At 39.4% G+C, this 27,672-nt stretch overlaps 1 protein-coding gene across 1 annotated transcript in view; it reads right to left on the bottom strand.

Moving 5' to 3' along the window:
- The window catches only part of LOC138851661 (nuclear valosin-containing protein-like), a 51,649-nt gene extending 24,418 nt beyond the window's left edge, over positions 1-27,231 (bottom strand). Inside the window, exon 1 of the mRNA XM_070081013.1 lies at positions 27,043-27,231. The gene's annotated coding sequence lies outside the window, so the exon portion shown is untranslated. The remainder of the gene's footprint in view (positions 1-27,042) is intronic.
- Positions 27,232-27,672: the final 441 nt, after the last annotated feature.

Genomic DNA, 27,672 nt, shown 5'->3' with positions numbered 1-27,672 from the left:
ATCCCCACCTGCTTTTAACATTTCTATCTTTATCCCATCAATCCCGGCTGCCTTACCCCCTTTCATTTTACCTACTGCCTCACGAACTTCCCCCACACTCACAACTGGCTCTTCCTCACTCCTACAAGATGTTATTCCTCCTTGCCCTATACACAAAATCACAGCTTCCCTATCTTCATCAATGTTTAACAATTCCTCAAAATATTCCTTCCATCTTCCCAATACCTCTTACTCTCCATTTAATAACTCTCCTCTCCTATTTTTAACTGACAAATCCATTATTATTAATTTAGGAAACTGAAGCTCTATCATTATAATAATAATAATAATAATATTAGTAGTGGTATATTATTATTATTATTAGTATTATTATTATTATTATTTCTGTTATTAATTTAGGGAACTGAAGCTCTATCGTTATAATAATAATAATAATAATAATAATAATAATAATAATAATAATAATAATATATTAGTAGTAGTATTATATTGTTATTATTATTATTATTTTATTATTAATTTATGGAACTGAAGCTCTATCGTTATTATAATAATACACAGTAGACTGCCACTGAAGAATTGCTGCACAATTTTATGTAACACCTTGTATATTTAATTTAACATGGTTCAGTTTGTAGGAAGGAAAAAAAAATTCTCTTTTGCTTAAGCGGCCACCTTGTTGTGTAGCATCCGGGGAGCCTTCCCACCATCCCCTACCACTCCCAGACTCCACCCCCCACCATCCCAGCATTCCTAATTCATACATGTCCAGTCTTTCTCTGCTACAAGGCAGCTGTGTTTGTTAATTGCGTTATGATATTTTAATTACTATATCTTGTATCTGCCAAGCAATCATGACACCCAGTAGCCATACTAGTGTTGCTGAAAGTGGCACAAAGAAGTATAATTCTCTGAGCACATCTCCTTATTATGTCTGGAAACTTTCCAAAATTTCAAGTGTTTTAAAGTTATTGTATATTTTATATGTATTGTACTTGATAATTAAACTTGTGTACACCTGTACCTAAATAAACTTACACACTGTGCTGGCATGTAGGTACACATTAAAATCACTAAGAGTCTCTCTACTCTTGATGCAATAATAATAATAATAATAATAATAATAATAATAATAATAATAATAATAATAATAATAATAATAATAGTAATAATAATAATCTCTTGGGCGCATTAATGTCGCATATTACGTTAATATAGACATTTCCCTTAATCTATCTATGATATTTTTTTCAAAATTATATAAGAAACACATTATGTAACACACAAACATGATACATGCACCCACAGTATAAAAATTTATACAAATATATACGAGATGTTTACCAAACGGTTTGTAGAAGTGTCAGAAGAATTACGTTTTCTCTAGCCCGTCACCTGTTACTAGGGATAACTGTAGAAAAATATTCCTTTCATATGCCTTCACTTTATAGCTATAATTCTGTACTAACTTGTACACAGTGTAAGAGTATTTGTTTCGTGATTTAATAATTATAATAATAATAAAAATATTATAAGGTAAAAGTTTCACAAACTCTTACAAATGTACATGAATGAACTAAAACTGGACACGTATTAATACCGTCTATTTCGCCTGACCGAGTGATCGTCCACAACCTGTTCAGTTTGTTTGTTTACGCTGTCTGAGCTCGGTGTATCATTAAGTGTTGTATATTACGTTAATATACACATTTTCATTAATCCATCCGTGATATTTTTTTCAAAATTATATAATAAACACGATACATAACATAAATACATAACAACGTATGTGTAAAGAACCTAGGATAACCCAAAAAAGTCAGAGTGACTTACTTCCACTGCCTTCACTCAGAGCATCATTTCTTCTCAAAATGATGTTACATGAGAATGGGAGTGTTCTTCTTTATTTATTCTACCATATCAGTGTAGAGACAACCTGTACACAATGTAACTTGTACACAAACCAGACGTGTACACTGTTTGTTTACATAACTCTGGTTACATAACTCTGCGCCTGTCCTCTCTCATGCACTCATTCTTTCTCTCGGGTATGGTAGCCCGGCTGACTACCATACATACCACACTTGATTTTTTACAATAAATACTACTCATCTCACCCTATATTTTAAGGTAAGTAATGAGTGAACTGGATATACATTTTATCGCTCTGGGATGCTTAAATATCAAAGAATAGTATGTGTGGGTGGGTTGGCCTGGTATGGTAGCCTGGCTGACTACCATACATACCACACTTGATTTTTTACAATAAATACTACTCATCTCACCCTATATTTTAAGGTAAGTAATGAGTGAACTGTATATACATTTTATCACTCTGGGATGCTTAAATATCATAGAATAGTATGTGTGGGTGGGGTGGCCTGGTATGGTAGCCTGGCTGACTACCATACATACCACACTTGATTTCTTACAATACATACTACTTGTCTCACCCTAGATTAAGACTATAAATATTTTAAGGTAAGTAATGAGTGCACTATGTGTGTATTGTACTTTTTTATTGTTTTTTGATGCCTGGTTCTATTGCTAACATAATATATGTTAGTGTAAACTTGTTATCTAGTGTTTGTATGCATTTGTAAGTGGAAAAAAAGGGTGTTCCACTTTACGGCGGTTTCCGCTTTATGGCGGTAGCCTGGAACCTAACCCGCCATATAAGTGGGGCCCTCCTGTATACCGCACTTGAGAAGAAAGAAGTCCCGCTGGACATTTTCATTGATTTACGTAAAGCTTTCGATACAGTCGACCATAAACTGCTGTACTCCAAATTAATGGACTATGGTATCAGAGGCCACTCCCTCAACTACCTAAAATCATACCTTAGTAACAGAACTCAATATATGTATGCAAATGATGCAAACTCTTCCACTCAACCAATCACAGTAGGAGTCCCACAAGGAAGTGTCCTTGGACCACTCCTCTTTCTCATCTACATCAATGATCTACCAAATGCATCACAGCTACTCAAACCCATATTATTTGAAGATGACACTACGTATGTCTTTTCCCACCCAAACACAGTCATACTAGCAAACCCAGTCAATGCCGAATTGCAGAAAATATCTGCCTGGATGATGACTAATAAACTTACCCTGAATACTGATAAAACCTATTTCATTCAGTTTGGAAACAAAGCTGCAAATGATCCAATTAACATAATGCTAAATGGATCATCAGTCACAAGACTCACAGAGGGGAAATTCCTAGGTGTCCACCTTGACAGTAGCCTTAAGTTCCAGACACGCATACAACAAATCACCAAGAAAATCTCCAAGACTGTAGGCATACTATCAAAGATAAGGTACAACGTTCCACAATCAGCTCTCCTGGCACTGTACCATACACTCATATACCCTTATCTTACATATGGAATTTGTGCATGGGGATCAACAACATCCAATCACCTAAAACCCCTCATAACCCAGCAAAAGGCAGCAGTAAGAATGATAACGAATTCCCACTCCCGCCAGCACACTCCACCAATTTTCAAAAGTCTGAATCTGCTCACCATTATGAATATCCATACTTATTCATGTGCCTACTACATACACAGAACAATACATGCAAATATAAACCCTCCACTCAAACTTCTCCTCACCACCCCTCAAGGAAGGTTCCTTGATGTTGGTGAGGGGCTCTTGATTTAGGGAATTGGATCTGTGCTCCAGTTCCCCGAATTAAGCCTGAATGCCTTCCCCATATCCCCCCAGGCACCGTATAATCCTCTGGGTTTAGCGCTCCCTCCTTGATTATAATAATAATAATAATTCTCTTCACCAACTTAAACAGGACACATGACCACAACACAAGACACAGATCTCTTTTTGATATACCTTGTGTCCATATCACACTGTGTAAAAACTCTATGCACATAAAGGGCCTTAAAATATGGAATTCATTACCAGAAGATATTAAAGTAACCCGGTCTGAAAATCAGTTTAAGACTCTTCTCAAAAGCCACTTAATCACCCTAGACTAAATGCTAAATATTCTGTACACACATACTCACCTATGTACTCCCACATCATAACTTCAACAATCACTTTGAACCCTTTATCCATTGTTGACAGAAATATAATTGAACTATTGTTTTCACAAAAAGCATTTTAGACTATATGAATATATCCTTTGTCTTATACAAATTTAATTAACTTATAATTAATAATCTACTGTTCAACTATGAAATAATTACTGTCCTACTGTACAATTATGATATAATCCTAAGTGTTATAAGTAGTCTGTAAGCCAATAATGTTAAGTTGGCCCATAATGTCTAGGCATAATAGAGGCTCTCTTTGCACTGCAACCCACTATTGTAAATATAAAATCTCAATGTACTGTTTGCAAAGACATAAAATAAATAAATAAATAAATTTTATTTATTATCACACTGGCCGATTCCCACCAAGGCAGGGTGGCCCGAAAAAGAAAAACTTTCACCATCATTCACTCCATCACTGTCTTGCCAGAAGGGTGCTTTACACTACAGTTTTTAAACTGCAACATTAACACCCCTCCTTCAGAGTGCAGGCACTGTACTTCCCATCTCCAGGACTCAAGTCCGGCCTGCCGGTTTCCCTGAATCCCTTCATAAATGTTACTTTGCTCACACTCCAACAGCACGTCAAGTATTAAAAACCATTTGTCTCCATTCACTCCTATCAAACACGCTCACGCATGTTATTAGACAGATATTAGACAAGAGATAACCTGTAGCCGTAACTGAAGTGTTACTTTGTACACAGAAAAAGAGGTTAACGTGAGTTTGTGTGACTGACTGAATGACTGACTTACTGAATGACTTGACTGACTTACTGATTGACTTGACTGACTTACTGAGTGACCTGACTGCCTTACTGAATGACTTGATTTACTGAGTGACTTTACTGACTTACTGAATAACTTGACTGGCTTACTGAATGACTTGACTGACTTACTGAGTGACTTGACTGACTTACTGAATGACTAGACTGACTTACTGAGTGACATGACTGACTGAATGACTTGACTGACTTACTGAATGACTTGACTGACTTACTGAATGACTTGACTGACTTACTGAATGACTTGACTGACTTACTGAATGACCTGACTGACTCACTGAATGACTTGACTGACTTATTGAATGACTTGACTGACTGACTGAATGACTTGACTGACTTACTGAATGACTTGACTGACTTACTGAATGACTTGACTGACTGACTGAATGACTTGACTGACTTACTGAATGACTTGACTGACTTACTGAGTGACTTGACTGTAATATTATATTATTATTGCTGAGAAGAAAAAGATAATGATTTCCATGGAATTAAAGCATGAATTCATAGATAAACAAGCGAGGTGTCCAGGTTTTGGGTTGAGGGGGAAGAAGGAGGGGGGAGCTGGCTCGTAACTCAAATGTTGGCTCGTAACTCAAAGCAAAAAATCGACCCAGGGGCGGCTTGTATCTCAAAAAACTCTTAAGTTGGGACACTCGTAAGTCAAGGTTCCACTGTATACAATAATCACTGCATAATAGAGAATATACAATAATTAGAAAGACTTTGAGCAAAACTTAAGGTTGGTATGAAGACCAACACAGTTTTATTTTTTAAAGATCTCTAATACAATGTGTCACTCTAATAGTAAGTTAAAAAAAAGAGATCCATACTGCAAGATAATTTATAAAATAATAAAATAAAACAATTTTTAATGGTCTAGTTATAGAAGAATGAGTGGAAGTAATTGATGAGCTAACAATATAAGTTATCTGAAGTGTATTCCAACAAACATGTATATATAAGAATCACAATAATTATTCTTTAGTATAAGTCTTGGTAGAACAGCAATGTCTGAATAAATGAAATTGAAACATGATACAATATACAGGGGTAGGAAAAAAAAAAGGAAAAACAAGGCACACAAGACGATGAAAACTGGATCAGAACTTGAGCAGCGGGTTTCCAGATGACTCAAGAAATCATAACATGACTGTCATGGGTTTAAGTCCCACCCGTTCTGTGGTTTGGTTTCAAGATGAGTTTTTAAGCACAGAATATTCTGTCTTGAAGCACATTAATTAAGGTAAGTTTCACTTACATCTGTAAAAAAATACCAAGAAAATTACAGAATTTTTTGTCAACATACCAGCCATCTCCTGCCGAGGCAGAGTGATCTAAAAAAATTTATACAGAGGGGGTTACTAGTCCCCTACTCCTGGCATTTTAGTCGCCTCTTAAGACACAATGGCAAAATATACAGAATTATATATATTAATACATCAAGTGTATAGGAGAATATATAGAATAAACCCAGTGATAAGAAGCAATACAACAAGTATAGCTAGAGAAAAGAGGCATTAATATGAATGTTATGTTGCATTATCTTAATGTATCAAAGTTTGAAGGGAGAGGGTATAAAGGAGGTTGTTGTGTATGAGGGACTTAAGACATCCAGCAAGTGTGCGTGAGCGTGTCAGATAGGGGTGAATGGAGACAAGTGGTTCTATGAACTGATGTGCTGTTGGAGTGTGAGCAAAGTAACATATATGATGGGATTCAGGGAAACCGGTTAGCCAGATTTGAGTCCTGGAGGTGGGAAGTACAGTACCTGCTCTCTGAAGGAGGGGTGGAGATATTTGCAGTTACTGAACTGTAGTATCAGGGCACCACTGGCAAGACAGTGATGGAGTGAGTGACAATGAAAATTTTTTTTTTTTTTTTTTGGTAACCCTGCCTCAGTGGGAGATGGCCAATGTATTAATAAAAAAATATCTTGACTTAGGTAACAGTGTAGCAAAACATGTAACTTTCTTCTTTCTTTCAACGCACCAGCCATATCCCACTGAGGTGGGGTGGCCCACAAGAAAAAACAAAAGTTTCTCCTTTTAAATTTAGTAATATATACAGGAGAAGGGGTTACTAGCCCCTTGCTCCCGGCATTTTAGTCGCCTCCTATGACACGCATAGCTTACGGAAGAAGAATTCTGTTCCACTTCCCCATGGAGATAAGAGTAAATAAACAAGAACAAGAACTAGAAAGAAAATAGCAGAAAACCCAGAGGGGTGTGTATATATATGCTTGTACATGTATGTGTAGTGTGACCTAAGTGTAAGTAGAAGTAGCAAGACGTACCTGAAATCTTGCATGTTTCTTCTTCTTTCAACACACCGGCCGTATCCCACCGAGGTGGGGTGGCCCAAGAGGAAAAACGAAAGTTTCTCCTTTTACATTTAGTAATATATACAGGAGAAGGGGTTACTAGTCCCTTGCTCCCGGCATTTCAGTCGCCTCTTAAGACACAATGGCAAAATATACAGAATTATATATATTAATACATCAAGTGTATAGGAGAATATATAGAATAAACCCAGTGATAAGAAGCAATACAACAAGTATAGCTAGAGAAAAGAGGCATTAATATGAATGTTATGTTGCATTATCTTAATGTATCAAAGTTTGAAGGGAGAGGGTATAAAGGAGGTTGTTGTGTATGAGGGACTTAAGACATCCAGCAAGTGTGCGTGAGCGTGTCAGATAGGGGTGAATGGAGACAAGTGGTTCTATGAACTGATGTGCTGTTGGAGTGTGAGCAAAGTAACATATATGATGGGATTCAGGGAAACCGGTTAGCCAGATTTGAGTCCTGGAGGTGGGAAGTACAGTACCTGCTCTCTGAAGGAGGGGTGGAGATATTTGCAGTTACTGAACTGTAGTATCAGGGCACCACTGGCAAGACAGTGATGGAGTGAGTGACAATGAAAATTTTTTTTTTTTTTTTTGGTAGCCCTGCCTCAGTGGGAGATGGCCGATGTATTAATAAATAAAATATCTTGACTTAGGTAACAGTGTAGCAAAACATGTAACTTTCTTCTTTCTTTCAACGCACCAGCCATATCCCACTGAGGTGGGGTGGCCCACAAGAAAAAACAAAAGTTTCTCCTTTTAAATTTAGTAATATATACAGGAGAAGGGGTTACTAGCCCCTTGCTCCCGGCATTTTAGTCGCCTCCTATGACACGCATAGCTTACGGAAGAAGAATTCTGTTCCACTTCCCCATGGAGATAAGAGTAAATAAACAAGAACAAGAACTAGAAAGAAAATAGCAGAAAACCCAGAGGGGTGTGTATATATATGCTTGTACATGTATGTGTAGTGTGACCTAAGTGTAAGTAGAAGTAGCAAGACGTACCTGAAATCTTGCATGTTTCTTCTTCTTTCAACACACCGGCCGTATCCCACCGAGGTGGGGTGGCCCAAGAGGAAAAACGAAAGTTTCTCCTTTTACATTTAGTAATATATACAGGAGAAGGGGTTACTAGTCCCTTGCTCCCGGCATTTCAGTCGCCTCTTACAACACGCATGGCTTACAGAGGAAGAATTCTGTTCCACTTCCCCATGGAGGTAAGAGGAAATAAACAAGAACAAGAAGTAGAAAGAAAATAGAAGAAAACCCAGAGGGGTGTGTATATATATGCTTGTGCATGTATGTGTAGTGTGACCTAAGTGTAAGCAGAAGTAGCAAGACGTACCTGAAATCTTGCACATGTATGAGACAGAAAAAAAAAAAACACCAGCAATCCTACCATCATGTAAAACAACTACAGGCTTTCGTTTTACACTCACTTGGCTGGACGGTAGCACCTCCATGGGCGGTTGCTGTCTACCAACCTACTACCTAGGAAAACATGTAACTGTAATTCTAAATATAATACAGACATGAATTACAATATATTGCAGACATGCATTACAATATAATGCAGACATGCATTACAATATAATGCAGATATACATTACAATATAATGCAGACATACTTTACAATATGACAGGGCAAATATTACCTATAATGAGAGTGCTTTGGTCACAAGGTAAAAATAAACTTACTATTAATACCAATCTAACTCATAAGTGCAGTTACATCTTTAACTGGTAGTTGTAGCATTGTATTGCTCTCTCTGGTATTGTATTCAACTGTATTCTTTACAGAAAGAGTATTTTTCATTGTCAGCAGTGTATTCTTGTGCATTATCTTTAGTTTACATTGTTGACTAATGTCTTCCAACTTATCTTTATAAAAAAATTACTGTATTGTTTTGGCCAAGCTTATTCTGAATTGTGCATTCTGTTATTGTGTATTATTTTGATCGAGGTTACATTGATCAAAATAATACTCAAGTATAACCCAACTCCAAACAAGGTAACCGCTGAGAGAAGATACATAGCCTGCCCCACTAACTCTGTCAGCAAACACATCTCCATCTTTTCCAATACCACATTACAAGTAGCTCCCTCTACATCCACCACAATCAAAAACATCACCAGTAAGACACACCACAAGGTTCACTCCTCTGCACGGCTATACATAATCCCTTGCAATAACTGCAACCAATTACATGTAGACAGGACATCCAGAGACCTCCAAATATGTACAGTGGTCCCTCGTTTTTCGTAATTAATCCGTTCCTGGAGGAGCTACTATAAACGAAATTTACGATTTGCGAATCAATTTTCCCCATAAGAAATAATGTGTTCAGCAGAAGTTTGTGGTTACAGGAAAGTGGGTGCGGGAGGGAAGAGGAGCGATTGGTGGAATGATGATGTAAAGAGAGTAGTAAGGGAGAAAAAGTTAGCATATGAGAAGTTTTTACAAAGTAGAAGTGATGCAAGGAGGGAAGAGTATATGGAGAAAAAGAGAGAGGTTAAGAGAGTGGTGAAGCAATGTAAAAAGAGAGCAAATGAGAGAGTGGGTGAGATGTTATCAACAAATTTTGTTGAAAATAAGAAAAAGTTTTGGAGTGAGATTAACAAGTTAAGAAAGCCTAGAGAACAAATGGATTTGTCAGTTAAAAATAGGAGAGGAGAGTTATTAAATGGAGAGTAAGAGGTATTGGGAAGATGGAGGGAATATTTTGAGGAATTGTTAAATGTTGATGAAGATAGGGAAGCTGTGATTTCGTGTATAGGACAAGGAGGAATAACATCTTGTAGGAGTGAGGAAGAGCCAGTTGTGAGTGTGGGGGAAGTTCGTGAGGCAGTAGGTAAAATGAAAGGGGGTAAGGCAGCCGGGATTGATGGGATAAAGATAGAAATGTTAAAAGCAGGTGGGGATATAGTTTTGGAGTGGTTGGTGCAATTATTTAACCCTTTGAGGGTTTTGGTCGTACTAGTACGTCTTACGCGTAGGGGTTTTTGACGTACTAGTACTCATAAATTCTAGCGGCCTCAAATCTAGTGGGAGAAAGCTGGGTCTATGTGGTCAGTGTGCACAGTCTAAAAAAAATCCTGCAGCACACAGTGCATAATGAGAAAAAAAAAACTTTGACCATTTTTTTTTAATAAATCAGCGACTTTGCAGTGTATTTTCGTATGGTATTTATTGTTGTATTCTAGTTTTCTTGGTCACATTTTATAGAATGGAAGACATATTACAGAAATTGAGATGATTTTGACTGGTTTTACAATGCGAGGTGCCTTGAAATTGAGCTCAAAGTAGCAGAAATGTTCGATTTTTACCAAACTTCAAAAGTAAGCAAATCGTGCCAAGCGTGCAATACACGTCAACTGGTGAGTCTAATATTCTTTCACAAGTGCACCAATAATATTTATACCATTTTTTACACTAATGCAGTAGTCTGCATAGCAGTAAATCTTCTATTTTTTGTGAGAATAAAAATTCAAAGTGGAAAGCCAAAAAATATAAGAGGGGCCTTGAGACGTGACTAATGGCTAGAGGAAATGTCATTTTAGTGCCAGGAATGTCTTTCTTGTTTATTCTGGACCCTATTCGGAAATTGGCATCTTTTGAAATTTGTGTGAAATTGGCAAAATTGCTAAATTCTGACCACTGTACTGGATAGTTGAATTTCATAAATGGGTGGTTTCTTGCACCCATTCGATAGACAAAATGGAGTTCTAGCGAAATATTCATGTTTTTTGTCGACTAGTACAGTGAAATTGGCCGAAAATGGGGCTCAAAGTGGGCAAAATCGCCAATGCGTAAACATCGCCGAGACCGCTAACTTTGCGAGAGCATAATTCCTTAAGTTTTCTATCAAATTTCAAACTTTTGGTGTCTTTATGATCGGGAAAAGATTCTCTATCATTTCATAAGAGAAAATAATTTTTTTTTTTTTTAAATTTGGCCGACCCTGAGAACGAGTTTCGGAGAGGGCCTGTCGACCCTCAAAGGGTTAATAAATGTATGGAAGAGGGTAAGGTACCTAGGGATTGGCAGAGAGCATGCATAGTTCCTTTGTATAAAGGCAAAGGGGATAAAAGAGAGTGCAAAAATTATAGGGGGATAAGTCTGTTGAGTATACCTGGCAAAGTGTATGGTAGAGTTATTATTGAAAGAATTAAGAGTAAGACGGAGAATAGGATAACAGATGAACAAGGAGGCTTTAGGAAAGGTAGGGGGTGTGTGGACCAGGTGTTTACAGTGAAACATATAAGTGAACAGTATTTAGATAAGGCTAAAGAGGTCTTTGTGGCATTTATGGATTTGGAAAAGGCGTATGACAGGGTGGATAGGGAGGCAATGTGGCAGATGTTGCAGGTGTATGGTGTAGGAGGTAGGTTACTGAAAGCAGTGAAGAGTTTTTACGAGGATAGTGAGGCTCAAGTTAGAGTATGTAGGAAAGAGGGAAATTATTTCCCAGTAAAAGTAGGCCTTAGACAAGGATGTGTGATGTCACCGTGGTTGTTTAATATATTTATAGATGGGGTTGTAAGAGAAGTAAATGCAAGGGTCTTGGCAAGAGGCGTGGAGTTAAAAGATAAAGAATCACACATAAAGTGGGAGTTGTCACAGTTGCTCTTTGCTGATGACACTGTGCTCTTGGGAGATTCTGAAGAGAAGTTGCAGAGATTGGTGGATGAATTTGGTAGGGTGTGCAAAAGAAGAAAATTGAAAGTGAATACAGGAAAGAGTAAGGTTATGAAGATAACAAAAAGATTAGGTGATGAAAGATTAGATATCAGATTGGAGGGAGAGAGTATGGAGGAGGTGAATGTATTCGGATATTTGGGAGTGGACGTGTCAGCGGATGGATCTATGAAAGATGAGGTGAATCATAGAATTGATGAGGGGAAAAGGGTGAGTGCTGCACTTAGGAGTCTCTGGAGACAAAGAACTTTGTCCTAGGAGGCAAAGAGGGGAATGTATGAGAGTATAGTTTTACCAACGCTCTTATATGGGTGTGAAGCATGGGTGATGAATGTTGCAGCGAGGAGAAGGCTGGAGGCAGTGGAGATGTCATGTCTGAGAGCAATGTGTGGTGTGAATATAATGCAGAGAATTCGTAGTTTGGAAGTTAGGAGGAGGTGCGAGATTACCAAAACTGTTGTTCAGAGGGCTGAGGAAGGGTTGTTGAGGTGGTTCGGACATGTGGAGAGAATGGAGCGAAACAGAATAACTTCAAGAGTGTATCAGTCTGTAGTGGAAGGAAGGCGGTGTAGGGGTCAGCCTAGGAAAGGTTGGAGGGAGGGGGTAAAGGAGGTTTTGTGTGCGAGGGGCTTGGACTTCCAGCAGGCATGCGTGAGCGTGTTTGATAGGAGTGAATGGAGACAAATGGTTTTTAATACTTGACGTGCTGTTGGAGTGTGAGCAAAGTAACATTTATGAAGGGGTTCAGGGAAACCGGCAGGCCGGACTTGAGTCCTGGAGATGGGAAGTACAGTGCCTGCACTCTGAAGGAGGGGTGTTAATGTTGCAGTTTAAAAACTGTAGTGTAAAGCACCCTTCTGGCAAGACAGTGATGGAGTGAATGATGGTGAAAGTTTTTCTTTTTCGGGCCACCCTGCCTTGGTGGGAATCGGCCAGTGTGATAATAAAATAAAATAATAAATAATGTAAATACAATTAATCCATTCCTGACACACAGAAGTATTAAAACAAAAAAAAAATTTACATGAAATATACATGTAGTACATAAACAATACAATGGGAAATGATGAATGAAACATTAACAGCATAACACTTACCTTTATTGGAGATTCTTCTTAGTGTATGGGAGACTGGAGGAGGAGAGAGAGTGGGTTTATAGTTTGGAAGGGGAATCCCCTTCCAGCAACACCTCAGGTACAAATTGCTTTTCTGGGGTTGCTTGTCTTCTCTGTTTCTTAATGCCACTAGGACCACCTTGAGAGTCACTGGAGTCCTGTCTCGCAAAATAACTGTGGAGAGAGCTCTGTTTCTGGCATCTCTTTAACACTTCCCTAAAATGGCCCAAGACTTTGTCACTGTACATGTTGCCAACCTGGCTTGCAACAACCTTGTTAGGGTGATGTTTCTCCATAAAGCTTTCCATCTTACCCCACATAGTAAAAATCTCTTTAATTTCTGAAGAAGGCACCTTCTTCCATCTCTCTTCCTCCTCCTCTGCACCAAGATTCTGAGCTGCAATCTGTTGCTCTTCCTGCTGAAGCTCTTGCAGCTCCTCAGTGGTGAGCTCTTCGTTGTGGTCTTCCACCAATTCTTCCACATCCTCCAAACTCACATCCAACCCCATGGAACTCCCCAGTGCCACAACTGATTTCACAACAGACATAGGCTCATCAGGGTCAGTCCCAAACCCTTCAAAATCCCTCTTGTCGACACAATCTGGCCACAATTTTCTCCAGGCAGAGTTCAAAGTCTTGGTAGTCACTCCTTCCCAAGCCATACCTATAAGGGTTATGCAATGGAGGATGCTGAAGTGTTCTCTCCAAAATTCCCTTAGGGACAAGTGAGTGTCTGTGGTCACAATCAAGCACCTGTGAAACATTGCTTTTGTGTAGAGTTTTTTAAAGTTTGCAATGACCTGCTGGTCCATGGGCTGGAGGAGAGGAGTGGTATTCAGGGGCAAGAACTTTACTGTGATGAACCCAAACTCCTCGAAAATTAGGTCATCCAAGTTTGGAGGATGAGCAGGTGCACTGTCCATTACTAGCAGGCACTTGAGATCCAATTTCTTTTCCAGGAGATACTCCTTCACACTAGGGCCAAACACTTCATTGAACCACTCGATGAAAATTTCCCTCGTGACCCATGCCTTTCTATTAGATTTCCAAAACACACACAATTTACTCTTCATAACATTGTTTTTCCTGAACACTCTGGGATTTTCAGAATGGTACACTAGTAATGGCTTCAATTTGAAATCCCCATTAGCATTAGCACAGAACATTAGCGTCAGCCTGTCTTTCATAGGCTTGTGTCCTGGCATTGCCTTTTCCTCTTGTGTAATGAAGGTCCTCTTTGGCATTTTCTTCCAAAAGAGGCCTGTTTCGTCACAATTGAACACTTGTTCAGGTTTCAGTCCTTCAGCCTCTATGTACTCCTGGAATTCATGCACATATTTTTCAGCTGCCTTGTGGTCCGAACTGGCAGCCTCACCATGCCTTACCACACTGTGTATGCCAGTACGGTTCTTAAATCTCTCAAACCAGCCTTTGCTGGCCTTAAATTCACTCACATCACCACTAGTTGCAGGCAATTTCTTTACCAAATAGTCATGCAACTGCCTAGCCTTTTCACAAATAATCGAAGTCATGAGAGTATATCCTGCTAATTGTTTCTCATTTATCCACACCAATAATAACTTCTCAACCTCTTCGAGTACTGGTGATCTCATTTTTGTCAGCATAGTTACCCCCTTTGCAACAACAGCATCCTTGATTTCCTTTTTCTTGGCCACCATGGAACATAAGGTTGTGTAGGGTTTCTTATACTTCCTGGCCAGTTCGGCCACACTTGTACCACTTTCATATTGTTCAATGATGGTTTTCTTAAATTCAATCGTATTTCTCACCTTCTTTACCACAGGCTTGGCACTAGGAGCTTTCTTTGGAGCCATGGTAGCTTATTTAGTACTTGCAAGCACTAAAATAAATGGAATATTATGAAGTATTTTGCTGGAGCACGTGAGGGGACCTTCGCTCACTGGTAAACAATGCCAGACTGGCTGCCGTCACGGCTCACGCCGTGGGTACGCGTCCCGGATGAACTATGACTTGCGAGTCAACTTATGAAAAGCAAGTCCATGCTTATACGAAAATACCCCTATGATTGGCGAAATTTACGATTGCCGAGAACTACAAAAAGTGAGGGACCACTGTATTTTGGAACACCAATACACAGGTAGAATGAATGATTTAAAGAATGCCTGTGTTTTACATTGAAACTGCCACAATCATTTAATCAGCTACAGAGACACAAGACTCATCACCAGGGAAGAAGACACTCAGTGTTGCAGGATCTTTGAATCGTCGCTCATCTGTATATCTAACAATCTGAACCAGAACGACGACTTTTACAAGAGAACTGAACCCCTCGCTGGGAGACCTCTTCATCGTTATCAAACATAACAACATACTTACTTGTCTATCCTATGCAGGTCTATCTCAAATCCAACCCCTTCTCAGTAATTAACTCAACATTCCTCACCTGACTCTTCACGTACTCATGTACTCTGCTCAGGTAGATTTGTTTGTAACTCATCCCAAGTTATCTCTATAACTGTGTTGCTAAATAATAAAACTGGAAACAAAGCACATTTTTTTTTTTTTTTTTAACAAGTCGGCCATCTCTCACCAAGGTAGGGTGACCCAAAAAGAAAGAAAATCCCCAAAAGTAAAATACTTCCATCATCATTCAACACTTTCACCTCACTCACACATAATCACTGTTTTTGCAGAGATGCTCAGAATACAACAGCTTAGAAGCATATGGTACGTATAAAGATACACAACATAGCCCTCCAAACTGCCAATATCCCAAACCCCTCCTTTAAAGTGCAGGCTGGGGACATTGCAGACCTGGAGAGTGTCTGAAATCAGCTCCCTTTCTCCTCCATACTCTAACCTGAGCCTCACTATCCTTATAAAAAGTCTTCACTGCTTGCAGTAACCTACTTCCTATTCCATACATCTGCAGCATCTGCTGCATTGCCCCCCTATCCACCCTATCATACGCCTTTTCTAAATCAAAGTGTTGAAAGTGTTGAATGATGATGAAAGCATTTTACTTTTGGGGATTTTCCTTCTTTTGGGGTTACCCTGCCTTGGTGGGAGATGACCAACTTGTTATAAAAAAAAAATATGCTTTGTTTCCAGCTTTATTATTTAGCAACACAGTTATAGAGGTAACCTGGGATAAAGTAGCTGAGACAGTTACAGTGAGCTTGGGTGGTTATCACTGAGGTAATATCCAACTTGGGAAGGAGAGTTTGTGAAAACACAGAGTTTTATGTTGTATGTAATTATTTCAGTTTTATAATAAGATAAGGTTGGTGGATGAATTTGGTAGGGTATGTAAAAGAAGAAAATTAAAAGTGAACACAGGAAAGAGTAAGGTTATGAGGATAACAAAAAGATTAGGTGATGAAAGATTGGATATCAGATTGGAGGGAGAGAGTATGGAGGAGCTGAATGTATTCAGATATTTGGGAGTGGACATGTCAGCGGATGGATCTATGAAAGTTGAGGTGAATCATAGAATTGATGAAGGGAAAAGGGTGAGTGGTGCACTTAGGAGTCTGTGGAGACAAAGAATTTTGTCCTTGGAGGCAAAGAGGGGAATGTATGAGAGCATAGTTTTACCAACGCTCTTATATGGGTGTGAAGCATGGGTGATGAATGTTGCAGCGAGGAGAAGGCTGGAGGCAGTGGAGATGTCATGTCTGAGGGCAATGTGTGGTATGAATATAATGCAGAGAATTTATAGTTTGGAAGTTAGGAGGAGGAGGTGCGGGATTGCCAAAAATGTTGTCCAGTGGGCTGAGGAAGGGTTGTTAAGGTGGTTCGGACATGTAGAGAGAATGGAACAAAACAGAATGACTTCAAGAGTGTATTAATCTGTAGTGGAGGGAAGGCGGGGTAGGGGTCGGCCTAGGAAAGGTTGGAGGGAGGGGGTAAAGGAGGTTTTGTGTGCAAAACATGCTTGAGCGTATTTGATAGGAGCGAATGGAGACAAATGGTTTTTAATACTTGATGTGCTGTTGGAGTGCGAGCAAAGTAACATTTATGAAGGGATTCAGGGAAACCAGCAGGCCGGATTTGAGTCCTGGAGATGGGAAGTACAATGCCTGCACTCAGAAGGAGGGGTGTTAATGTTGCAGTTTTATAAACTGTAGTGTAAACACCCCTCTGGCAAGACAGTGATGGAGTGAATGATGGTGAAAGTTTTTCTGTTTTGGGCCACCCTGCCTTGGTGTGAATCGGCCAATGTGTTAATAAAAATTAATTAATAAAAAGAAGTTCAGACTCAGTATGTAATCATTTGGACTGTACAACTGTTATATACCATCACTAATGTACAATATACTAATATAGTTTTGGAGTGCTTTTATTTAATAAATGTTTGGAAGAGGGTAAGGTACCTAGGGATTGGCAGAGAGCATGCATATTTCCTTTGTATAAAGGCAAAGGGGACAAAAGAGTGTAAAAATTATATGAAAACAAGTGTGTCGCGTATACTTGGTAAAGTGTATATTACTGAGAGAATTAAGAGTAAGACAGAGAGGTTGCGAAAGTGGTCAGAAATTACATTAAAATAGTCTGTGAATGGAACACCTCTATATGAAACTGGGAGGTCATGTACTGCTGACCTCGCAGCAGCATCCACTAGTTCATTGCCCTGTGTGTCAACATAACTGGGAACCCAACAGAAAGCAATCATCAAGTCAGTAGTGGCTTAGTGTTGGTGCCTTCGGGTCACAGCTGAGACCCAGGTTCGATCCTTGCGTTTGAAGAAATGCTGTGCACTTTAAAATGTTTTCTTCTTTCTTTTTTTTTTATTATTTGTTTTTCAAAGAGCAGAATTGCAGATGAACAAGGAGGCATTAGGAAGGGTAGGGGGTGTGTAGATCAAGTGTTTACAGTGAAACATATAGGTGAACAGTATTTAGATAAGGGTAAAGAAGTTTCTGTGGCATTTATGAATTTGGAAAAGGTGTATGATAGGGTGGGCAGGGGGTCAATGCGGCAGATGCTGCAAATGTATGGAATAGGAAGTAGGTTACTGCAAGCAGTGAAGACTTTTATGAGGATAGTGAGGCTCAGGTTAGAGTATGGAGAAGAGAGGGAGATTATTTCCCAGGAAAGAGGGTAATTTATGAGAGTATAGTTATACCAACACTCTTATAAGGGTGTGAAGCATGGGTGTGTGTGGTGTGAATATAATGTTGAGAATCCAGTTTGGAAATTATGAGGAGGTGCAAGGTTGCCCAAAGTATTATCCAGAGGGCTGAGGAGGAGTTGGATTGCTGAGGTAGTTCTGACATGTAGAGAGAATGGAACAAAATAGAATGACTTGGAGAGCATATAAATCTGTAGTGGAGGGAAGGCAGGATAGGGGTCAGCCTATGAAAGGTTGGAAGGAGGGGGTAAAGGAGGTTCTGTGTACGAGGGGATTGAACATGCATGAGCATGTTAGATAGCAGCGAATGGAGACAATGGTTTTTAGGACTTAACGTGCTTGTTATGGGGCTATAGGACCCAACATGTATTTATAAGTAACAGTTACTCTGGAATACCTAATTATATTGAATTGATGGGGACTTTGCTCTAAATGTCAGAAGGACTGATCAACCTTATGACTGAGAGGCAGCTGGGTCAAACCTATTTTTCTCAATATAATAGGTTATACTATAGACACATAAACACACAATTTAAATAAGTAGTTTATAAAGTTGTATTTCTTTTTGTAAAAGTAAAATTAAGGTGTGGTAGAATTGTGGTAACTGGAGAAGTGTGCTTGGCAACAGTCTTTTGTTTTGGTGGGAGGAGCTTAGGTAGGCTTCTCTCTCTCTCCCTCTCTCTGACTCTCTCTCTCTGTGGCTGACCTTCAACCTGGCAGGATCTCTGGGTCCTTCTCCTATCTTTTGGGGCATCATGTGTGCTCCAGGGGTGAGTTTTTATAATTTAAGTTTTGGCCACCATACCCAGGGTGACTAAAGTGTGTCAAAACACTGGTTAGCCCAGAGTTATGTCAAGGAGAGAGAAGGAAGAGTGTTGGAACACACCATGTGGAGCACAGGATGGAGTGTGTAGATTTGTTTTGAAAATGGAGGCTGTGATTGTATATTCTGTACATATCTATTGAGAATACAGTTATATTTTTATAGTAGTAGTTTACATAACCTGTGAAGAGGGCTGGTGAAAAGGTATCAGAGACACTCAAGATGATCAGCCATGATGTAAGTATTACCCCTAGACAAATAAGGCCATTAAGTAAAAGCTACCCCACACTAGAACATGTAGTGAGAACCTTACAATCAAAGTAATAAGGGACAAACCAACGTAACATGGGAGCTTGACCGGGAGAGTTATTTGACTGCTAAAATAACTCAAAACATTCTTGAACTATATGTGCTGGTATGGGGTAATAACAGTTGCATGTTTCTGGTAGAAGATTTACCAAAGTGGTGTCAGTGGAAGTGTTGTTTTCATATATTAGTTTACAGGTTGTTTTTCTCCTAAGGTGGGAGAAAGGTTGAGTAACACATTTTTTGTTGTGGTTATGGTAAGTGCTATGTGCATAGTTTACATTCAATTTGTGTTATTTTATGTGCCTGTGGGAAAACTTTGTCCACTGATACTGTAAGAGGGAAGCAAGTGTTTAAAGATAAAAACTATGTCAGAAGATGAGTCTTCAGATTTTTTAGGCTTCAGGGAAGAAGGTAATAATTCATCAGTAAACATGCCTGTTAACAGTGAACATGAGGGATCACCTACTCCAGGTGATATGGAAATGGAGAGAATGAGACTGAAATTAGCATTGCTAGAGGCTGAAATGAAATTAATGAAAGCTAAGGAGAAAGAACGTCAAAGGTTAGGAGGTTCAGAACCAGAGCCTGAGCAGTACTTTAACATAACTAAAGCTGCAAATTTTGTCCCTAAGTTTACAGAGAGTGACCCAGATAGATATTTTTCTTTTTTTGAGAAGACTGCTTTGGAGCAAGGATGGCCCAAGCAGAAGTGGGCTACCCTAGTTCGCACACAACTTGTGGGTAAAGGATTCCAGAGAGTAGAGACTCTGGAGGGGCAAGATTTTTCTGATTATGATAAGATTAAAGAGGAAGTATTGCTTGCATACCAAATGATACCTGAGAAATATAGACAAAAGTTCAGGAATCAAAAATTTCAGGATGGGCAGACCTTAACCGAGTTTGGGAATGAGAAACTGTTCCTTTTTAAGAAATGGGTTTGTTCTAAAGGAGTTAATAAAGACTATAACAAATTAGTAGATCTGATGGTTCATGAGGAATTGTACAATACAATCCCTGTTGACCTCAGAGAATATTTGGAGGACAAAAACCCAGAAAATCTTTCAGAAGCACTGGATCTAGGTGACCGATTCTTGGCTCGCAGGGAATTGGTAAGTAAAAACAGTCATGCTGCTTCTGAAAATTTCCCCACTCGTTCTAAACCTTATTCCAAGTCTTATGGTCATAAAGGTAAGTGGGACAAGAATTTTCAGGGACAAATGAAGGCTGAGGTGCCCTCTAAAATAGAAGGAAAAGGTAAGTCAGCTGGAGTTCAAAGTTTACCTAGACAATCAGATAATGTTTCAGGTCCTCGAGTAAACAGTACCAGTCCTACACCAAATGGTAAAAATACCTTTAAGAGTTATGCCTGTTACTACTGTAACAAAACTGGACACACACAAAAGTTTTGCTGGTCAAGGCAGCGAGATCAGGAAAGGGAGGAACCACCCCAGAGGACTCTAACTGTAGACACATCCAGTTGCCTGTATTTCAAAGCAAGGTGAGGAGGTACCCTTAGGTCTAGATCCCAGGATGCAGGTATTTTCTAGTAAGTCCACAGTTGCTTTGCATAAGGATGTGGGTAGGGTTGAGAATATAGTGTCCTTGAGAGATGGATGTAGCACCTACTCCTTGCTACGTGCTGGAGTGTTGCCAATGTCTAAGGATACCTATACTGGAGTAGATGTATTATTGAAGGGTATTACGGGTTCAACCATAAGGACACCAGTACACAAATTATGGGTAGAATCTGCATACCAAGTTGGCTATCTCCCTGTAGGTATCTCAGATGAAATTCCCTTCGAAGGGGTCGACCTCTTATTAGGGAATAATGTTATGGGTCTGTTAGACAGTGAGGAACAACTAGGTTGGGGGAAACCAAATCCCAAATGTTGGGAGGAAATGGCTAGGAAAACCCTGCCAGACCTTCTCCCTGATGGTTCCACCATGAGAAGTATGGCTCATGATCATGCTACCAACAGTCTTCATGATATTTCTCATGAGGATGGTGAGGGCTTAAGTTTGGTAACTCTGCTTTCTGATGTTGAACTGCAGTCAACTGAAGAAAAGGATGATCCAGCCAGAGCTGAGCATGATTGGAGAATGGATCAGTTAAATAGCGTGAGAGAGGCTGCACCTACTAGGGTGCAATTAATTTCTGTGCAGGAAAATGTCGCTGTTGCTGAGGAAAAGATGTTACAGTTAAATAAGTGTTTTCATTTCAGGGAGGAAACTCTTACAAAGAATTCACCTCTATTTGCAGTATCAATGGAAGGAGAACAAGGGTTTTGTCCCCAGATGGTGATGTCCAAGGTTTCCAGGCATTTCTTCTGGTCTCAGCTGTGGGAGACTGTCAGAAAGTATATTGAGACCTATCATGTCTCTCAGTTTATAGGGAAACCTAGTCGAAGTATTAAACCTGTTCCCTTTCAGTCTATTTCAGCACCAGGTGAACCCTTCAGCAAGCTGGTAGTAGATGTACTTGGTCCATTCCCAAGGATCAAACTGGGAAATGATTATTTACTCACAAATATTTGCTCCACTACCAGGTACCTTGAAGCAGCCCCTCTGCATAAGATAACGGCTCGTGTAGTCTTAAGGGCTTTGATGAAGTTCTTTTTTCATGTTGGTTTTCCGCAAGCAGTGCAAAAAGACCAAGGGCCTAACTTTACCTCAAAGTCTTTTAGAAATATTTTGAAGGGACTAAAAGTAGAGCCTCAGTGTTCAACTGTGTATCACTCTCCATCTCAAGGGGAAATAGAGAAATTACATCAAACTCTCAAGACAATGATGCAAGCCTATGGTATAGACAATACTAACAACTGGGATGAGAGGATCCCTTTCTTTGTATTTGCTGAGTGGGGAAGCACTCTGGAATCTCTGAGCTATTGGCTTGGGGAGGATGGTGATGCTCCCCCCCTCGGAGCTTTTTCTCAGTTTCAGACACTGTTTGACTCGTATGAGGTGGATGGTACCAGTGAACGTGCCCATCAACCAGACCAGGATGATGATGTGGGACCATAATGTGGACCATGATACTCTGGAGGCTGGAGAGGAAGTGCTGATACTGGAGCCAATTCATGTAAAAATCTGAATGGCAAGTTGCTGTGAGCTGAACATGTTGTGGGGGAAGTTCCCAGGGGTTAGATATAAAACCCACACCCCCAAGCTAGAAAAGAATGAGTATAGTGTACACAGTAACCGGTTAAAGGGTTGGAAGTTATGTCAAAAATTCAGAGAGACCAATGTTTTAATGGAATGTAAAGGGCTGCAAAACAATAATCTGTATTTAATACCAAAAGCGTATTTAAGAAATAACATGTGTGTAAAAGATTTTGGGAAATGCATGCTTGGTTTTAATGAGAAAAATGTTGGAGAGTTGGCTCAGCCACCTTGGAACTTTATAAAAGTTTGAGATGTCAGTAAGGGGGAAAAGTTGAAACTCCATGAGGAAATTGTTAAGGAAACTGAGCCAATTCAACAATTTTTGTGTGGGAAAAATCTGTATGAAAAATTGGAGATGGAGGAAGGAGTGAAATTCTTCCAACACCAGTTTGTAGTGCTTAGTGAGAGTCAGTGGGCATTCCCATGCTTCATGGTTCCCAAATTAGATGGCACCCTGGGCATAAACACTGACTACCACAGAGTACGTTTAACAACTAAGGTTTACAGAATTAGAAAGATTGATACTTATGCACTAAAAGATGCAAACATTTTAAATAAGCTAAAACATGGAAGATGTGATTTCCATGGTCTGTGTTCAAGCACCATTTTAATGTGTGTAATGCAAATTGTGTTCATTGTGTGTTTAAAATTTGTGTGTGAGATGGAACGTGATGGTGTTTGTGTAAACTTGATGTATCCAACCTGGGTGCAAAGAGATGTCTTTGGTGTTTGTTGTTGCACTGCGAGAGGTTGCAGAACTGTTACTGTCTATGAACAACCTTCTAAGTTTAAATGTCAACATTTTACCACAGGAAAGAAAATTTTCATTTTGGGGCTGGCTATTCAGCATTTGTACATGTCTCAGGATCTCTTCATCCTGTTCCTGTGTATAGTGACTAAAATCAGACTCTTAAAATGGGCTTTGTTCCTACAGCCTTTTAATTTGGAAGTCAAATATATAAAAGGCTCAGAGAATGTGGTTGCTGATGCTCTCTCTAGATGTTTCATGTAGATGCATGGTGCGTACTTTGTACATAGTGTTTGTCTTGTGCTGACCTTGTTTTTGCAGTGGTGAACTCTCAGCGAGCCTGAGTACTCTCTACCAGCCATCTGACTGTGAAGGGGTCGAGTCAGAGCCAAAAGTGTGACGAGGGTCAGGGTGTACGTAAATGTGAGTTGAGGCAGTGGTTGACAACCTTCGGTAACATGAGACGTTCAGGAAGGTACGTGATGTTGTGTCTTGGTGTGCTCTATCTGGAGTTTATCTGGAAAACGGCGGCCCGACGGTCCTTAGCAGTGTCTGCGACCCACACCAGTTAACACCCAGTACCCATTTTACTGATGTAGACAACCACGTCCAATGTTTCTACTCTGAATCGAACCCTCCATATTTGCTATCCATATTCTATGTCAGCCTCCTCTTCATAAGTTTGGAGGATCTGTGTGGAGTGGGACCTCGGAAGATGGGCTTAAGTGCCTGACCATGTTAAGGATCGTGAGTGTTGACTGGAAGTCTCACTGTTTGGTTCGGCCACCAAGTGAGAGACACCTTGACATGTTTTGTGAAGTTCCTGCCTGGTGTACACCTGACTGCTCTGGGTTTGGCTCTACTCTCGTCTCCTGATCAGGAAGATGCCACCCTGGAGTACCAGTTGCTTGCTGGATTACCGTAGCAGAGGCACAGGCCTGTTGGTGCGGGCTTTCACAGTGGGCATTGTGTGCAAATTTTGCATTGTAATGTGTATTGTTTAAAAGTCACTAAAATTGTAAATAGTTACACCCTTGAGTATCTGGGTATGGTTAAAATGCTTTTTTATAAAATTCTGCAATCTGTTGTAAATAACAGTAAAGTGAAGAGTAGTTATGGTGCTAGGAAATATGTAGCATTTCTAATAGTCTTGTTTACCGCCTTCAGACTTAAGCAATATACTTTTTACTAGCCGTATCCTGAGGGACACGGCTAGCTTTTGTGAGACTTCGTCTGGAGGTGGGGGTGTTATGGGGCTATAGGACCCAACATGTATTTATAAGTAACAGTTACTCTGGAATACCTAATTATATTGAATTGATGGGGACTTTGCTCTAAATGTCAGAAGGACTGATCAACCTTATGACTGAGAGGCAGCTGGGTCAAACCTATTTTTCTCAATATAATAGGTTATACTATAGACACATAAACACACAATTTAAATAAGTAGTTTATAAAGTTGTATTTCTTTTTGTAAAAGTAAAATTAAGGTGTGGTAGAATTGTGGTAACTGGAGAAGTGTGCTTGGCAACAGTCTTTTGTTTTGGTGGGAGGAGCTTAGGTAGGCTTCTCTCTCTCTCCCTCTCTCTGACTCTCTCTCTCTGTGGCTGACCTTCAACCTGGCAGGATCTCTGGGTCCTTCTCCTATCTTTTGGGGCATCATGTGTGCTCCAGGGGTGAGTTTTTATAATTTAAGTTTTGGCCACCATACCCAGGGTGACTAAAGTGTGTCAAAACACTGGTTAGCCCAGAGTTATGTCAAGGAGAGAGAAGGAAGAGTGTTGGAACACACCATGTGGAGCACAGGATGGAGTGTGTAGATTTGTTTTGAAAATGGAGGCTGTGATTGTATATTCTGTACATATCTATTGAGAATACAGTTATATTTTTATAGTAGTAGTTTACATAACCTGTGAAGAGGGCTGGTGAAAAGGTATCAGAGACACTCAAGATGATCAGCCATGATGTAAGTATTACCCCTAGACAAATAAGGCCATTAAGTAAAAGCTACCCCACACTAGAACATGTAGTGAGAACCTTACAATCAAAGTAATAAGGGACAAACCAACGTAACAGTGCTGTTGGAATGTGAGCAAAGTAACATTTATGAAGGAATTCAGAGAAACCAGCAGGCCGGACTCAAGTACAGTGCCTGCACTCTGAAGGAGTGCAGGCAGTTTTATAACTGTAGTGTAAGCACGCCTCTGGCAAGACACTGATGTACTGAATGATGATGAAAGTTTTTTTTTTCGGGCCACCCTGCCTTAGTGGGAAACAGCCGATGTGTCAATAAAAAAAAATATACATACAAGAAAGCTTCTCATTTGTTATTACATTGTTCAATAAATCAAGTGAAGCCAAACTTTCCTTCACATACTTTAACCCGTAAACGGTCCAAACGTATTTATACATTTTTCAACATTAGAAAGTATGTAGAAAAAGTAGATGTTTTTTTTTTTACATTTGAAAACATGTAAAAAAACTTTTATCTACTTTTTTTTATTTTTTTATTTGAAAATATCCTAGGTAGTAGGTTGGTAGACAGCAACCGCCCAGGGAGGTACTACCGTCCTGCCAAGTGAGTGTACAACGAAAACCTGTAATTGTTTTACATGATGGTAGGATTGCTGGTGTCTTTTGTCTGTCTCATAAACATGCAAGATTTCAGGTATGTCTTGCTACTTCTACTTGCACTTAGGTCACACTACACACACATGTACAAGCATATATATACACACACCCCTCTGGGTTTTCTTATATTTTCTTTCTAGTTCTTGTTCTTGTTCATTTCCTCTTACCTCCATGGGGAAGTGGAACAGAATTCTTCCTCCGTAAGCCATGCGTGTTGTAAGAGGCGACTAAAATGCCGGGAGCAAGGGGCTAGTAACCCCTTCTCCTGTATATATTACTAAATTTGAATGGAGAAACTTTTGTTTTTCTTTTTGGGCCACCCCGCCTTAGTGGGATACAGCCGGTGTGTTGAAAGAAGAAAGAAAGATTTGAAAATATGTAAAAAAAAAGTAGATCTACTTTTGGAGCACTACGCATGTGAACGTAGATCTGCTTGGACAGTTTAAGGGTTAAGAAGCAAGAATTAAGCCAGTCTACAAAAGTGGTGACCCAACAGCAGTCAATAATTATGGACCAAATTCTAACTTGCCTTTATTGTCTAAAATCCTTGCAAAAATATAAATAAACAAATATGCAGTTTCATAAACAAACACAATCCTTAACTCATGTTAGTTTGTCTTCAGGCTGGGATGGAGTACTGATGATGCAATAATATAAATGATGGGCTTAATTTGTTCCTCTTTTGAAAATATTAAATATCCATTTAGACGTCTTTTTTGACTTAAAATAAGTCTTCAATACAACTTCTGCAACTCAAATCAGAGCATCATGGATTAACAGGACATGCTCTCTCATATATGACATCTTACTTGAGAGACAGACATCAACATTTTTTTTTCAACGAACCAGCCGTATCCCATCGTGGCAGGGTGACTTTAAAAAAAAATGAAAGGTTTAAAAAGAAAAACTTAAATTTTTCTTTTTAAATTTACTAATTTACACAGGAGAAGGGGTAACTAGCCCTTTGTTTCCGGCATTTTAGTCGGCTCTTACGACACACATGACTTATGGAGGAAAAATTCCGTTCCACATCCCATGGAGAAGACATCAACATGTGGCCATTAATGACTTTCTTCAGTCATCCAGTTAATTAAAATAGTTGTTCCAGAAGAGAATATCCTGGGTACATCAAAGTTATCTCCATACAACCAATTTAGTGTCTGAATGAGATAGAGTTAAAGTGTATAGGCTAGTGTAATTACGTATTGAAGAAAGCATTTAAATTAGAATTCAAGGCATGACTTACTCTTGTGGTGTAGGGCAACATGACCAATACGCACATTCTGGTCAGGGATAGCAAGGAAGGCACAGGAAGTGTTATCAAGCACAACTTCCACTGGTGTATATGCTGTAATATTACACCGCACAAAATCTCTCACATTTATCAAAACTATGCGGTATTGAAGACTTCCAAAAATCTTCTTAAGCCACTCTGAAAAATAGTAATGAATGTATATAAATTTCTAACCAATATCTATGCTCTGCATTTTTCTGAACATATTTTAGCCCTTTCAAATTTCCCTCTTTGTCATTTTAGTACGTAATAGATAGAGAAGAAGACATTACTATCCCCTTGCTGCCCACACTTTAGTGACATTCCACAACATGAACTGATTACTGGGAAAGGATTCTAACTTGTTTCCACATGAAAGTGCAGGAAACACTACAAAGGCAAGAATTATTAAGAAATTAGATGAATGTGAATAAACACATACATGCACAAAGAAAAAAACGGAATACTACTCAAATAACCAACACAGAGGAGAAACTTATGACAATGTTTTGGTCGAACTGTGGCCATTAACTAGTTATATAATTGCATGTGTGTAGTGTGTACTGGTTGAAGAAGTCATAATAGCAAAATTTACCCTTCATT

The sequence above is a fragment of the Cherax quadricarinatus genome, unplaced genomic scaffold (assembly GCF_038502225.1).
Source record: "Cherax quadricarinatus isolate ZL_2023a unplaced genomic scaffold, ASM3850222v1 Contig1456, whole genome shotgun sequence".
NCBI lineage: Eukaryota > Metazoa > Arthropoda > Malacostraca > Decapoda > Parastacidae > Cherax > Cherax quadricarinatus.
This window is presented reverse-complemented; position numbering and strand designations above follow the sequence as displayed.